Genomic DNA, 15,720 nt, shown 5'->3' on the forward strand with positions numbered 1-15,720 from the left:
AAAGTTTGTTTTAAAAATTGATTTTTAAAGGAACAATATCATTACAATTAAAAAAAAATGAATAAATTATTATAAAATGGATAGAGAGTTTGTAATGAATAAATGATTTCTATTGATTGGAGAGAATTTAATAGTTCTACTCCAAAAACTTGGACTGTAATTATAATAACTTTGTTGGATATATAAGCATACAATTAAATACAATTGAGATGCTTATTATAAAGTTGAAAGTATCGTAAGTGACATCGATTGATTGCGTGGAAGTTTGAAATCATGATTGAACGATAGAGATCGACTTGATATGACAGTCGGTGCAGGTCGGTGATACGCAATTACGAACATTACGTACCACCTGCTTGATCGTGCGTCGAAAAAAAATTATATGAAGAGGATAGCAAACCGTAGAGACTAACAATGAGTATAAAATCCATCGCGTAGCCTGACTATATAAAAGTATAAACCCTGGGTAAAGTCAATCGATATAGAACGCGTGATCGTTATACGTGCGTCCCGACCCTAGCACGTATTCCAATGAAAAACATTTGCCATGAGCACAGAAAGAAGTCTCTTCTCCTCTTGCCTCGTGCTTTTATATTTTCTCGTTCCCTCTTCTTTCTCTCTTCTCTCCCTCTTCTCTTGACTCGGTCTTTTATTCCTTTCTCGAAGCCTGCAGTCGAAGTCGTGTTTGCCCCAGCTTATCGCCGGCTGCACTTTGCTCTCTCTCTCTTTTTCCCTCACATACTATCATGGCATTTTCTGCAACTCCAATTCGGCTGAACGGCTAAAGAGGAAGGCCATTTACCTCTCTTATAGCACCCTCGCTATCGGTCGATTTCGTTGTCGCGGGCTAATCGCGCTCGTCGCAAGATAAAAAAAGCTAAAAAAAGAGAAATTATAATAACGACTGACGTTCTTTATGATGAATTCAGTTGAGAGGGGAAAAAAATAAAAATTCATTTAATATTATTATGAGTCGAATTATTTATTATTAAATTACCCAAAGTTGATTTCAATAATAGTAACCGGAAATTCTCTTTCTCTCCATCATGCGTAAATTCTCTTCTCACTCATTACTATCGTTTCTATTATACTGACGTGGGTGAGATGGTATAATGTACACCAATATACGTAAGTAACGGTGAACGGGTGGAGAACCACGTGCGTGGGACGCTAATCGAAGAGGCATAAACTCACGTACAAAGATAATAATATCAAAACCAATCTTTTGCGAATACTTTCAAATATTTACTTCTCACTAATATTACCGTTTTTTTAATAAACCGCATTCGAAAATTTTTTTATTATTCTCACATGTTTTCTTTATTGAACATAATGGTAGATAAATATACTTGAATTCATTTATTTCTGTAATAACACTATTTAATGAATTTTTATTGATATTTTTCGGTTATTTTTAGATAGATAATTTTTCGAATTAATTAAATGTTAATATTTTAATTTAAAATACAAGTAAATAAATAATTTGTCGATTGACAAGGTCATTTAACAGACATTTAAAATCGAATGAATAATTTTTATCAAAATAAATTCATTAAAATAAGTGTTTACATCTTGTACTAAACTTTCAATCTCTCAGAGAATTCAATTAATCGGCCTATTGCCAACATGTGTCCATCACAGATACAAATTTTATTTGTACAACAGAATAGACAGCTGTGTTTTGACGGCAAACAAATAAATGCATCGACCAAATATTACAAAGTGGCAAAGCTATATTCGATTTTAATTTTATCAAATTTACATATATAATCTTTTAAGATATCATATTATTCATATGCCTGACATATACGTGTAAATAGAATAGAATTCAACAGAAAGAGAAAATTATTTTACTTTCGACTTTTTAAAATGTAAAATAATAAATAAATATATAATTTATTCATAACTAATAACTGACATTTTCTTTTCAGAAATTGTTAAGCTGTGATTTAACTCAATATGAGACTAAGTAGAAGTGGCAAAGTCGCACAGTTCTCACGCACTTCAAGTCGAAACTTACAACGACAACGAAGGAAAATGTGGGAGGGGAGAAACGCCGAGTTCTCCAACAAGTCCGTTTTGCATTACCCTGTACTCGCATTTGTTCGTCGCTTGTTGTGCGTGAGGTAGGTTAGTGCATCAACGGGCGTTATCTGGATGCACGAAATGTGCAGGAGGTCAGTATACTTAACAACATGTGTTTAGTTCAAAATGATCGATTAATTTTCCAAAAATAATTATTTTAATTATTATTATTATTAATCAATCCACTTTTATGTTGTTTTCTTATTACAACGAAAAATAGAAAAAAAAAGAAAAACGAAGAAGTTTAAATTAAATCAGTGAAGTTGTTTTTAGTTGTGATTTTGAAAAATATTCTTTTTATTTATATATATTGAACATGGAATAATTTTTTCAAAGTTGTCATGGAGAACTTAATTTAAAAAAAAATGAAAAAAAAGTGATAATAACTATAGAATAAATATAAGTGTATGGTGCAGTGTGGGGTGCAGAGAGTGCAGAAAAGTGCAAGCTTTAAACTTATTAACGTAATAAAAAAATATATGAAGGATATATACATACAGCAGCAACCACTGATGATGAAGATGATGATGATGATGATATTGATAATATAAAGAATGATTTTTCCTCTGTTCAATTAGTCGGTGAGTGATTTACTTTTTTTTCATCCATTTTTAATTATAAATACTTGAGTTCTAAATAGCTATTGCTGCAATTTTTATGGAAAAAACTTTTGCGCAGATAGCAGCACTGTCCCTATCTTGATTAATCATTAGGTAAAGAGGTAGCTATTGATTCGGAGTTTTTTTTTTCAAAATGCACGTAATGAATGTTCATCGAAGGGGGAAACATTCATTGAGAAATTGAAAAAAAATGAGAGGGAAAAAAATCAAAAAGTAGAGAGATCAGTTTGAAAGCACCTCTACTATACTTGATTTTCTTTCTTTTTTTATTGTATGTTTACTCGCCCGTCATTTTTCATGCGTTTGTGTGGTCCGATTCGCTTGAGTGCAAATAGAGAGGGTTGCTTCGTTTATAAAATCCGTGAATACAATAAACCAGGCAGAGATGTGTCATATAAATGTATATGTATCAGGAAATGAGTGCAATACATGTTTGAAAAAATATATATATCTATAGTAGAGGGATAGGTCGCGAAACATTCGTGTTCAGAGGACACAGAGCCCGCTTTGTTTCATGAGTGTTTCAAGCACATAATCACTGCCAAGAATTAAACCGCATCGGATATATACTTGTATCAGCATCTCGCAATAGTTTTCTAATGAAAATTGATCTTTAGTGATTATTTAATCAATATTAAAACATCAATTACATTTTCGTATTTTTGAATTTATATTTTTATCATTGTGTTCAATAGAATATGAATGAATAAATAAATAAATATTCTTTTAGAGAAAATATTGAATAATAGATTTAACATTTTAATTACATAATAACTCATTTGCTAATTTTTCTGCTTATCAATATTTTTTTTTTTTAAACATTACATAAACTTTGTTTATGGACATTCAAAATTAAGCTTAAAAAATTTAATTATTGTAAATTGCTTTCATAAATGAGATTATTTTACTGCTTGTTAGTTTTATAATGACTAATAAAAAAAAAAGTTGATAAAAAAATACATAAATATGAATAAAATACAACTTATAGTCGATAAAATTATCAAGTTGACTTATTTTTTAAAATGAAATTTTTTTTTTCAATTTATTTATCAATAATATTCCTTTAAAATACGTTACAGTTTCACTGTATCAATCTATAAAATACAAAGTATTGAAATGATAAAAAAAAGCAAGATTAAAGTAATGAGGGAAAAGAGAAAAAAGGGTGCGGTAATTTTTGGATGGCCGTGGCCCTGCCCTCGACCCGTTCTCTTGTGCTTTCTGCATCAAAAAGAGTCCAAGTGAGTGTGTATTGGCGAGTGTGTTTAAATGTGTGAGTGTTTCACACAGTTGGGAGTTTGGCAATGGACTACAGCTGGCTGGCAGACGAAAGGGAAGGGTGACGCGTTGTATCGAGGGGATGGGGAGGGGGTCAGTGGAACTGGCCGCTTTATATTCGGCACTGCACATCGAGTTAACCTAGGTCAGTGCATGAGGACAACGAACAAAAAGAACTCTCGAGTGCGACGACCGGTTTTACTTGATGCAACGAAAGAGGGAGAAAGAGAATTTCACATACATACGTATATGATATGATGTAGAGGAAAAAGGGACTTATGAGTTTGCGTATGTGCTGTTTTCAAGTGGGGAGTAATTGCATCCGCTGCCAAACCGACAAACTCGTGAACTCGCACGTGCATAATGTAAAGTCCTTGCGTGTAAGCTATCATCAGATATATTATTGCATGACTCGTCATTTTTAGATGAATTTTGTTCTAAAAAAGAAAAAAATATTTCTATCATTTTTGTAATATAATGAGTGTATTAGTAAAATGTGATGGGATGAATGTTATTTCAGTTAAACGGGAGATTTTCAAGTACAAAGAAAATAGAATTGAAAGTAAAATGAAACGAAAATATGAACGGGATAGAGAGAGAGAGAGAGAGAGAGAGAGAAAAGTATATGACCGTGAGGCTGAAAAGGCGGCTGCAAGTAAGCACACCACGAGGGCTCGAGTAATTTCGCCAGTTAACCGGGCTTAAAAACAGCTGCCAAATTTCCCTCTCGGTTGGGAGAGAGTGAGAGTGACCCATTGAGAGTGAGTGTGTTCTACATAAATGCTGCAACGAGTTATATATCCTTGTATCAGTGCATTACGTAGGTATACCACTCTATATACACTAGTGCACACATTTACTTTGTCTCTTCTCTTTCCTTTTTCCTCTTCGTATTCTCATGCATTACAAACACTCGACGCCAAATATACATACAAGCACGCTAATACGTTGATGAGTCTGTACAAAGCATTCATTTGCGCTTATCAGACTGAGTATGTATTCATAAAACAGACCATGGTCAGAGAAAAAAATATTTATAAATTTTTAATCATCAATGTAAATAAATAAATGGCTAGATTTATCGTTGATATTTTTTTACATCGATATTTCAGTGCATTGTGTCAATGGCATTTTCTACAATGCAATTTCAAATGTATAAAATATCAAGTGTATGTATTTCGAGTGTGAATTTCTTTGACACACCTTAGTAGCTTTAATCTTCAGGCGTCAAGATGAACGTCAGAGTGGTTGGAACGGCGCCATTCAAAAGCAGGAAAAACGACGCTAAGTGTACTGCTACACTCAGCCTCTTTCTTTCTCTCAGTCTATCGTAAGCCAAGTTTCCCAACCCCCGCACCATTTGTCGACCGATAGAGTAGGTACAGTCATTCCTATAGGACTTATAGGAACTATAGGGACTATAGGACCGGCGAGCAACAAGTAGTAACGGCTTTCATACTACCGGCGTGGCGGCTGCTACTACTGGCATGCTGCATCGTGTGTAACTTGCTTTAGGATATGTCTCGACTACATTAAACACGTGCACTCTGTGACTTAACTTTGTATATTTGCCAACTTTACAATGCAATACAACTCATTCAAGTATTTTTCAAATTTCTTATCAATTAAAAAAATTTTTTTTTTATTCATCACTTTTATACATGAAGACTATTAATTAACTAATCATCAATCATTTATTTAAAATGAAATTATGTAATATATATTCATGTTGTTTTTTTTTATAAATAATTATTTCATCACCAGAATAAATAAGGTTGCAATGTAATAGACAGCCTAATTTAAGGGAGTTGGTGAATAATATTATAGAGTCATTAAATAGTCTTTTTGCTCAATCCACTGTAGAAATTTATTTCTATCTAAATCTAATATCACCATTAAAGTATAAAGCATATCTGTCTACAAAACTATTATAACACCAACTTTCGTGGCTTCTCGCACATAGAGCAACAAGTAGATATCGCTCGAAATATGCGCGTATATAAGCCCCAAATGTTTCCATGTGCTAAAACCCTCGTGCCAGTTACTATCGACTTCTCGTTTAAACTCGTTCTCTCCTTTTCGCCTCAACACAAGTGCTTCTTTCTCGGGCAACTTGAAATTTCGCAAATAAGCTTGAATTAATGATAGCACAGTTACTTTTCTGCAGCTTCTTTCTCTCTCATTTTCTCTCTTCTTTTCTTACTCTGTTCTCTTGACTTTTTATCCAGCAACAAGTTGGTTCAAATGTACTACGATGGAATTTGGACTCGTTCCAACAATTGACTCTTCAAGTGTTTGATTTCTCTATTTTTCATTATTTATTTCATTAACGTATAGTAGGATTTATTTAACGAATATCAATATAAAATAATCTTGAAAAATATTCGTTTTACATTTTAACATGATAGTATTTTATCCAGATACATGACATACACACGTAGTCTTCCAACATTACACTTCACACTGGTATTTTGCATGTACATGCTTTCCAAGCATCATGTGCACGTGTTCGTATTATATATAGGACTAACCTATATACCACTTCTTGACTTCTCTTTCTCTCTATAAGCGCACTTGCTGAGCGCAACAAGTAGGTATCTCCAAAATATGTCGTAGAACTATACTAAGCACATTTGAATATACCATCTTATGCATGCTATGTAATATATATGATGCTGTTCGTGCTAACCCATGCTGCTCTGCTTTAGCACTTATTTCAGATTGTCGCTGCAGTTCTTGATCGTTCTAAATTCTCTGACGTGTTAAATTGCACAGCACATCTATATTCTGTAACCCTTAGATACGAATAATTAAATTTTTTTTTTTATTAAACATTAAATTGATTAATAACTTTAGATAATAAAAAACATCAAATTATTTTTTTTTAATTTGAATCATTCACATGTTTTATGTATTTCTTTGTATAATAATGGATTATTAACTTGAGATAGAGTTTCTTTAATTTACAAATTCTTTCAGTAATAAGACATCATTATATTTTAATGTCTTTTTGATAATATATATTCACAACCATATATTATTGAAACATGTATTTTATGTAAACTCGTATTTAACACTTTTTATTGTACAGTTTGTGAATGTTCAAGTATTTATGTATGTATATATTTCTGACATGTAGATTAATTTCATTTAAGTTAAATCTGCACAATTTTACATCAGATTTGATGTCATGAATCTCAGAAAAATGGAAATAAAATTAGGGATGATAGTGGAAGAGATTTTTTTCCTTTCTCGTTACCACAATACAGAATAATTTGCCTAAAAAATTAGTTCAATTACATTCAAATTTGTTGAAAAAAAATAATTTACATCATAATTTAAATTTTTTCGGGCTATTATTGGCAATGATAATTCGTTGCATTATGTTTCTTTATTTCTTTCTAAAATGAATGTGGTTCTATGAACTAAAATGAAAATATAATTGCATAACAGTAATAAATATATTTTATCTCAAAATCGTGGTTGTGAAAAAAAGTGAATGTTTCGGAGAACAATAAAATTGTCTTTTAGTGTTAAGTAAATTTTCCGTCGTGGTCTTATTCATCGCTGCAACCAATTCGTCTCTTGACAACGTCCGTGGCGTGTGACGCACGATGACGCTGTTGGAGTGCAACCGCGGCTGATGCGATAAGCGGAGATACGGTCAAGGCCTTTTCGCAGCCGGCGTCCGTTCCCTTTCCGACACGCTGGATACCCGCAGAATGCCGGGGTCGCTACTTGCGCGGTGTAGCGTGCAATAGCGAGTGCACTAACCAGATATGGGCTCCTTGAAATTTATAAAAGGAGGGAAGAGCAATTTTTGGCCGAGACCCTTCATTTTGAGCCCACAAACATTGCACCGACAAAGAGTCTCAATGACCGGTAGTTTGCTTGACCCACTCTGCAGACATGACCTTGAGACGTGTATGAAGATGAAAAGGAAAACATTGACCACTTTCAATTTACTGCAATATCTAAGGAATAAAAAAAACATTCTCACGACATAAGAGTGAAAATTTGTCTGATAAAAAAAAACATTCTGTCATTATAAATAGTGACAACTTAATGATTTGTTTATCAACTATTGATTATGATAAATTGTTTGTTTGAAAACTGATTGTTTAAAAAATAATTGAAGATGATTTTTATGTATCGTTTAAATTGACTGAAAATAAGGTTTTATGATGATCACTGAAATTCATCATGATGCATTTTAAAATCAATCAGGTATTGAAGAGTAAAGTGAAAGTGTATGCAAGTATAACAATGATTTTTTGTGTTTGAAGTAAAAAAGATATTTTGACATTATTTCTCCAAATCATGATAATGATGAGTATCTGTCCTTCGCATTGTTTTTTGCTGTCACTCTCATATTTCCACAGTTTCAAATAAATAATTCATCGTCCTTGTTTCCTTAGTGGAATAATGTTTAAGCTATCATGTAGCTCGAGGGTATTGGATCTTAGCCTTGTGTAAGAGTTTTCTCTGACGAGACGATGTGTTTGTCTTAAATAATAATATTTCGACAACCAATACAAAAAGTTGAAATGTAAAAGAAGTTGATGACAAATGATTTGAAGTATGAAGATGCAATAAAGTCTGAGTGGAGTAAAAAAATGGACTTATGATGTATCATAAGTGGAGCAGGGAAGGTTGCATTTTGGTTAAATCTATAACACCCAGGAAGATTTCGTGAGGCTCCGCCTCCTACTACTATCCGACCCATTCTAAACAAATGAATCATGCTCCAAAATGGCTGACTGAATTTAGACGTCACGTGGCTTCGACGCACGCACTAGCAGTGGAATACGCACACATATATAGAAGATATTGGAACCAAGCAAGCGACTCACGCGAGCCTCAGGCAAACTGCACATGCATGTATAGAGCCAATGGAGCCTATTCCCCTCTTCTTTCTTTTTCTCTCTCTTCTTCATTCGACTCTCTTTCTCTCTCTCTCTTTCTCTTGTGCATTCTGACTTTGGCGTTATACAGTTGCAAAGACTCGCCACGATATCATGCCATTAGCTTACCATAGAACCGTCCGATCACGTTTGCATTGCTCCTTCTTTTGTTGTGACTTAATAACCTTCCATTAATTTTTATTCATTGCTCGAAACTACCGGCATTATCTGTACACATTGTAATAATTATCAATCATTAAATGATCATATCTCCATATTTCTTATTTATGATAAATTATTACAATATTTATGACACCGTGAGAAATAGCCGCTAGAGTGTATATTTAATATATTGCAGTGGTTAGGACAAGAGAAAAATGCCATGTGAAAAATAACTATGAGTGTTGGCGTGAAAATAGTATAAAAATGGTGGACCCATGAGTTGTATTCTCGTGTGCAGGCTCAACAACATAACCGAGAGACCTCGAAAATCCACCTCCGTGATCGCCGTGGGCGGACATTTTTCGGGACGTGGCTTAGGCATTGGTTCGCTTAAACGAGAAGAGAAAGGCACGACGTATGAGGGGGAGAGCTTAGAAGGCCGCCGTGGAATTTAATGTCAAGTATAGGGAATCGGTTTTGCGCTATGCTCGCAGCTCTAATGGCGCAAACTTCTTGATGTCCCGTTTTCTGGAAAAGACATTTATTTCGCGTAAATTGCGCAACACCACACCGAGAAGCAACACATGAGCGAAGGCGTCGGGAGGCGCCGCGTAATATCTAATCTCTTTCTCTTCATCTCTCTTGCACCCTCTCTCTTTTTTACCCACATTATTCTATACACTTGTATGTATCTTGTTAGTCTACCATCTTGAAAGTCCAATCGACCTCCTCCGAAACTCAAATGATTACTCAACTAAATTCTTCACGCTTTGATATATTATGATTTATTGAAGAATCATATTTTACGTTAATTGGCAAATGATTTTGATTTCAGAGAAAACAATTATTTTATACGCAAGTCAAGAGTGTAACGAGAGATTAACTATGTGGTTACTCGGGTATCCTTCTCCCATGTGACTTTATATACTACATACTTTGGAGAGTAAAAAAAAATCCATGAAACAATCATAACTCGATGACTAACTACTTTGAAATTTACATGTACACTTATGCATATAAACAGCCAATGTTTTGTACTCTGTTTTTTTTTATCTCCACCTTTCATCTGTACACATTATTTGTTAATTTTCGGCTGTAATGATATTAAACATTTTTATTTTACACATAAAAAGTTAACTTTTATGTGGAGATTTCATTTCGATGATAACGCGTGAATATTTAAATTTCAAATCGCATCACTAACGCACCAAATTGTCTTCTATTAAAAGTGTCATGGTCACGAGTACCCACGAGTTTGCAAGTACGATATCAAGCAGAGCACGAAACTCAAGACAAAAAGAATATTTCGTCAGAGAAACATTTTATTAGCCTTGAAATGAAACAAAGAATTATTTATATATTCTCTCAAGTCGAGTTTTAATAAATAAAATATTAAAAGTTTTTCAAAGATTCTTTTACATCAATTACTTAGACATTCACGTATTTTTATGATAAAAGAGAAATAAAAAATGCGTCATTGAAATTTGGAGTATCCAATTAATCTGTCGATATATTCATTTGAGAGAGTAGATTTTCTATCCAATGATAAATCTCGGATTCGGCACGTACACACGTAAGAAGTGTGCGCGCAAGAACGATGTACGTTGCACCGAAAGTGGCGTAGACGATTTCAAGTGGTCTGTGTATTAGTGACCACTACTACTGTGACGAGGCGTTGAAGGAAGTAGTAATGGTCCGTGTGTAGTTTCATGTTCAGATGAAAATGCATCGGCAGTAGTAGTGGTGGTGGTGGTAGTAGTACTACTTGGGAAATGTGTAGGGCGCACGAGTGGAGAAGTGTACAGTGGTTGAATGTGATAGTAGCAGCAACAGCAGTGGTGATGGTAGTGGTTGGCGGGACACGAGGAGACATAGATTGTGGTGGGGTTGGTTAGATGGCGGCGCTCGCAGCGCGCAAGTTGCGCTGGCAGACGCGGATGCAGTTACGGGAGCGCAGCGCGACCCAACGCAACTCGCAAACGCATATCCAAACGGAGCAGTCGGGAGAGCCCTGGGTGCTCTCTCTCTCTTCGTGGCCGCGTTTAGTATACATCCCGAACACGATTTACGTCGAGGGTATATTACAAGGAGAAAGAAGAACATGTGCATCCAAGTGAAGAAAAGCCAATAAGAAAGAGGGAGAGAGCAAGAGTAAATAATAGGGATTTATATGAAAAGTGACCAAGTGAAAGAAGGGCTTTTAAAAAATAAATTCAAAATATTCTAAAGATAAAAATAATAGACTCTGTTTAGAAATATGGAAGGTGAGTTTAAGAATTAATGTATAGATAAGAAAGTGAAAATACTAGTGAACTTTTGACTCGGTCCAATAAGTGATTATAAACGTCATCATTGTCCTCGTGTTCTTGTGGTTCAAGTTCGTTTCAAGATCTCGTTAATTGCTCTCACGATCAACCAAAGACTACGAGTGCATTCAGTGGGAATATATACTTTTGAATTTGAGTTGTTTTTTTTCGTTCAATTTTGTAATACTCAAAGAAAGTTTTTGTTGAGGTGAATACACACAAGACTGCCCAGGTGATAATACCCGCGCTCGACGACGACTAACAACAGTGTCCTCCTCTTCGTCTTCATCATCGTTCTGCGAGTCTGCGCTCGCGCTTTCTTTTGCTGTTCTCCCGACGGCGGGAGAGATAAGTTTCACAGGAGCTTTTATTGAACTGTGACAACCGGAAATATATACAAAAATTATAAACAAAATTTTGAAAATTGTCAGGGAATATTACTACATAAAATATATACACTTTTCAACTAAATGAACAGTGAATTGTTTTGATTATTTTATTTGTTAAAATATCTTTTTTATTATTATGTATAACAAATATGAATTACGTGATCAACGTGTTTTATGAATAAATTACTTTCAATTCAAGTGTGTTTTTACTGTCACAAGTGTGATTCTTTGACGATTAAAATTTTCATTCGTGCTCTCGAATTTTTTTGTTATTCTCCTGACAGTTATAACGGTGGAAATGAAGTTATAAATTTAAAAAATGTGTTTTTTTCATGCAATGAAGAGAAAAAATATCTCTAATTATCATCAGGAAGCTTGGTATCCGGTTAATAATTCGGGAGTGCAGCAAAAGGTTCGTGTTCATTTTTTTTTTTTTTTCCAAGTGTCTTGATATATCTAATCATAGTTATAAATATAACGATTATCAATAGATTTTTATTCGCAAACAGTATTTATTTTGTCCTCAAAACATATTCATTTATCAATATTCATTCATTCACATGTATATTTTTAATGGAAAAATTAGGATGAGAGTGAAAAAAATCTATACATACTTTGCTATCATCTCTTTAAGAGTAATAGTAGATCAGTGAGTATTATATACAGTGATGTCTGTCTCGTAGTCTCATTCTACTGAGATTTTATTTCGAGTTGTTGCCTCGTCGCGACGAGTACACTCGTGAACAAGGGCGAATTTTCGAGGGTGCAGCGTAGTATACAGAAAAGAATGGAATGACGGAGGGTATAAGGGGAGTTTACTTTGAAAATGTTGAATACGTGTTTGTGTAGATACACATGTGTTCGACGATAAAAGAATAAATCTTTTAAATAATTGTTAAAGAGACGGAAATTATTGAAAAAAAAAAAAAATTTTTTTTCCAGAAACAAATTAATAAAAAAATTTGACTTAAATAAAAACTAAATGGCTTATGATGTGACGACTATAGATATCGTAAGCGCAACTCTTGGGCACCAAAATGGCCGAAAAGAACACTTGAAGATTATTACTGTGACGTCGCCACTTTTCCACTTCTCATAATTGCACTTCTAATTTTTTTTCAGTTTTCTTTTTATTTTCTTATTATTTTTTGTCATCTCTCTTATTCCTCTCTACTTTTGTTCATGTAATCTTACGATGTTTTCACAATATATCTACATTACTGCGAATTTTAAATTGCTTCTGAAAACGTGCTCCCAACACTTCTCTTATCATATATGCTTTTGTCAGCCATTTCTACAATATAGCTCACTCGTCTTTCTTTCTCTTTCCTTTGGTCTTTCTCATTGCCACGATGCCTGTTGAATTGCCACATTATTTACTTGCAAATTTGTAAACTAAAAATAAATTCAAAACTCAAAATTTATTCAATAAATATATAATATATTTATTGATTAATATAAAAAGAAATCATAGATGAAATTGTAAGAAAATTTTTCCAATCTTTTGTTATATTTATTATATGCTTCACGTTTCGTGCCGGCTGCTGGTCGCACCACGTGCACGTGGAAACCTGTCGCGCTTTCAATGTACATGCTCACTCGTTGAAAACTTGAACACGGGTAAACCGGAATGGACCAACGTGCATCCGGAAAACTCAATTGGTCATGCGCATGTTTCTCTACATTCCAGGATAGAACCAATTTGTTCAACAGTTTGTTTCAATCGCTCTAACTACATATAAATATATATCTCGATCTCTTTCTCCCTCTTTATCTCTCTCATTCCATCACTCCCTCGTAATTTATGTTTTACTAATGAGATTAATAATACTGAAAATAACATAGATAAATTAAATCAAAGCTACAATATGTCCAATAAACTAATTATTCATTTAAAAACGTAAAGACATTTTAAATTTTTATAATTGTTTGATGTGCATAAAATGTAAAAAAAAAAGAAAAAAATACTGACACGTAAAAGAATAATCATTGTTTTTATTATTAAGTTATTTTCTATAATGGTAAATCTATTAGTAACTGAAGGATATTAATATAAAATTTCTCTTCTATTTTATGATCATGATAATCACACTTAAATAACGAATCATTTTCGTGATCATCTTGGACAATTTCTTATTGCTCATAGTACGCAATTTCGTATATATTATTAGCTTTTTTTTGCAGTAAGATATCGCGTTTCTATTCATCTTGCAATCGAAAAAGTCAGCACGTATATTCGTCGTGTTCCAATCACTGCATCAGTTCAAATATAACTCATCCTTCCTTTTTCTTCTTCTATCATACTTTTTGCATGTAGGACAAGGAAATAAATAAAGAAATTGAGTAGTTTTAGCTGTAGATCAGATTACAAATTACAAACTCTGCATACATGGAAAGCAATACATACATATAAATTTTATGTATATCCATATATTTATGTCGTAATAACAGTCTTGAATTGTAATAATAACACTTGATAACTTAAAGAAATTAATTATCTACAAATTTCACAAATTTCCCAGTACACATTGAAATAGCAGAGGCTATAATTTAGATCGTTGAACTCAAAAGCACGGGGAGATCGTTTGACATCAAGGTGTAGGTTGCCAAGCTTCATGTCGTTTATGTACCCCACGAGAGATGGGTTTAGAGAGGAAAAAGAGAGAAAGATGGATAGAGAAAGAAAGATAGACTACGACTAATTTTGAAGTCCAGATTCGCGGTGAAGAAGGTACTCCCAAGTGTCTGGAAATGCTTCCACATTCGTGAATGTCGTCTCTACTTGCTGCTTTAGAAAGCTAAATTCGCCAGGTATTCAGTAGGTTAAAGTAGAAAATTTGGTTTGACCTCAATTTAAAGTCATATTAGAACGTAGGCACTTTTAGTGTGGTAGTTGTCTATATTTTCTTATATCCTTATTAATTTTTTAAACAGTCATATACGCTGCTGAACTCATAATGTCATTGCTCGAAATATTTTATGGTAAACATAGTTTCATATAAAAGCTCATATGTGTGTTAAAAATAGTTGAAATAAATATTTTTTAATTGAAAAAATCTTTATCAAATGGCATGAATAAATATGGCCGTAGTTAGAATGTAAAACGAGCGCATCATTTAAGTGGAATGACATTCGAAATAGTTTGAATGCTAAAGGGGGACAAGGGGGGAGGAAGAAGTGGCAGTAGAGAACGAGCATGGGTGAGGAGGATGGCAGTCTCGAGTTAGCAAAATGGCCGACAGATTTAGAGTTATGTAACTGTCTCCATGTGCCGAACGGCCCGGCATCACGTCCTCGGTTCCTTGTCAGTTGAAAGTCTAACTTAACTTCTCTGCTGTGACTTTCGTTCTTCATTCATTTCTCATTTTTTTTTCTCTTCCTTCAACTGCTTCTTCCTCTTCCTCTTCTATTCCAACTCCTCAACTACATTCCCTTTACTTTAGCTGCACCCTCACAACATTTTCACTCGAGTGGAAGACTAGAGAGTGTTACGAACTGCGTGTTAAAGCTGAGAACTCTTGTGCATTTTCGATGCTCGTGTGAATATATACATATACATATATATAATATATACAAACATAAGTCGACACATGTGTGTATGTCTACATACTATCACCAGTGTCTTGCATTGTACACCTAACTATAACTTGGTATATATTTCAAGAGCTATGCACTAATTGGATCTTGCCGTTTTTCTCGCTTCCTTCCCCTTATATGATTTTCAACGGGATTCACTTACCACTGGATCACTTAAGTTACATACTTCACATTCAATTCATTGACTATGGTTATCAAACCTTCAACTTGATTTGCCAGAAATTATTGAATGACTTGTTCAATTTGTCATCCATATTTACTAGAACTTGATCATTGATCCTGTTAATACTGAGTTGTATATTCAAGTAGGTGGAGAGAGCAATAAAGAAAAAAAAAATGTTGAGAGTCCGTACGATTTTTCCTTGCGTGCGTGCATGCC

General features: G+C 33.9%; 1 protein-coding gene across 6 annotated transcripts in view; it reads left to right on the forward strand.

The window, feature by feature from the left end:
• The first annotated feature begins 2,020 nt into the window (after positions 1-2,020).
• Eip93F (Ecdysone-induced protein 93F) overlaps positions 2,021-15,720 on the forward strand; it is a 53,902-nt gene continuing 40,202 nt past the window's right edge. For 2 of the 6 annotated variants that reach the window (XM_035080985.1, XM_035080988.1), the window contains exon 1: positions 10,844-12,156. The gene's annotated coding sequence lies outside the window, so the exon portion shown is untranslated. Of the gene's footprint in view, positions 2,667-10,841; positions 12,157-15,720 lie in introns of those variants that run through there. The other 4 variants (XM_035080987.1, XM_035080986.1, XM_035080990.1 and 1 more) reach the window with 4 other exon arrangements.

The sequence above is a fragment of the Chelonus insularis genome, unplaced genomic scaffold (assembly GCF_013357705.1).
Source record: "Chelonus insularis isolate UGA/USDA-ARS -01 unplaced genomic scaffold, ASM1335770v1 contig_317_pilon, whole genome shotgun sequence".
NCBI classification, from domain to species: domain Eukaryota; kingdom Metazoa; phylum Arthropoda; class Insecta; order Hymenoptera; family Braconidae; genus Chelonus; species Chelonus insularis.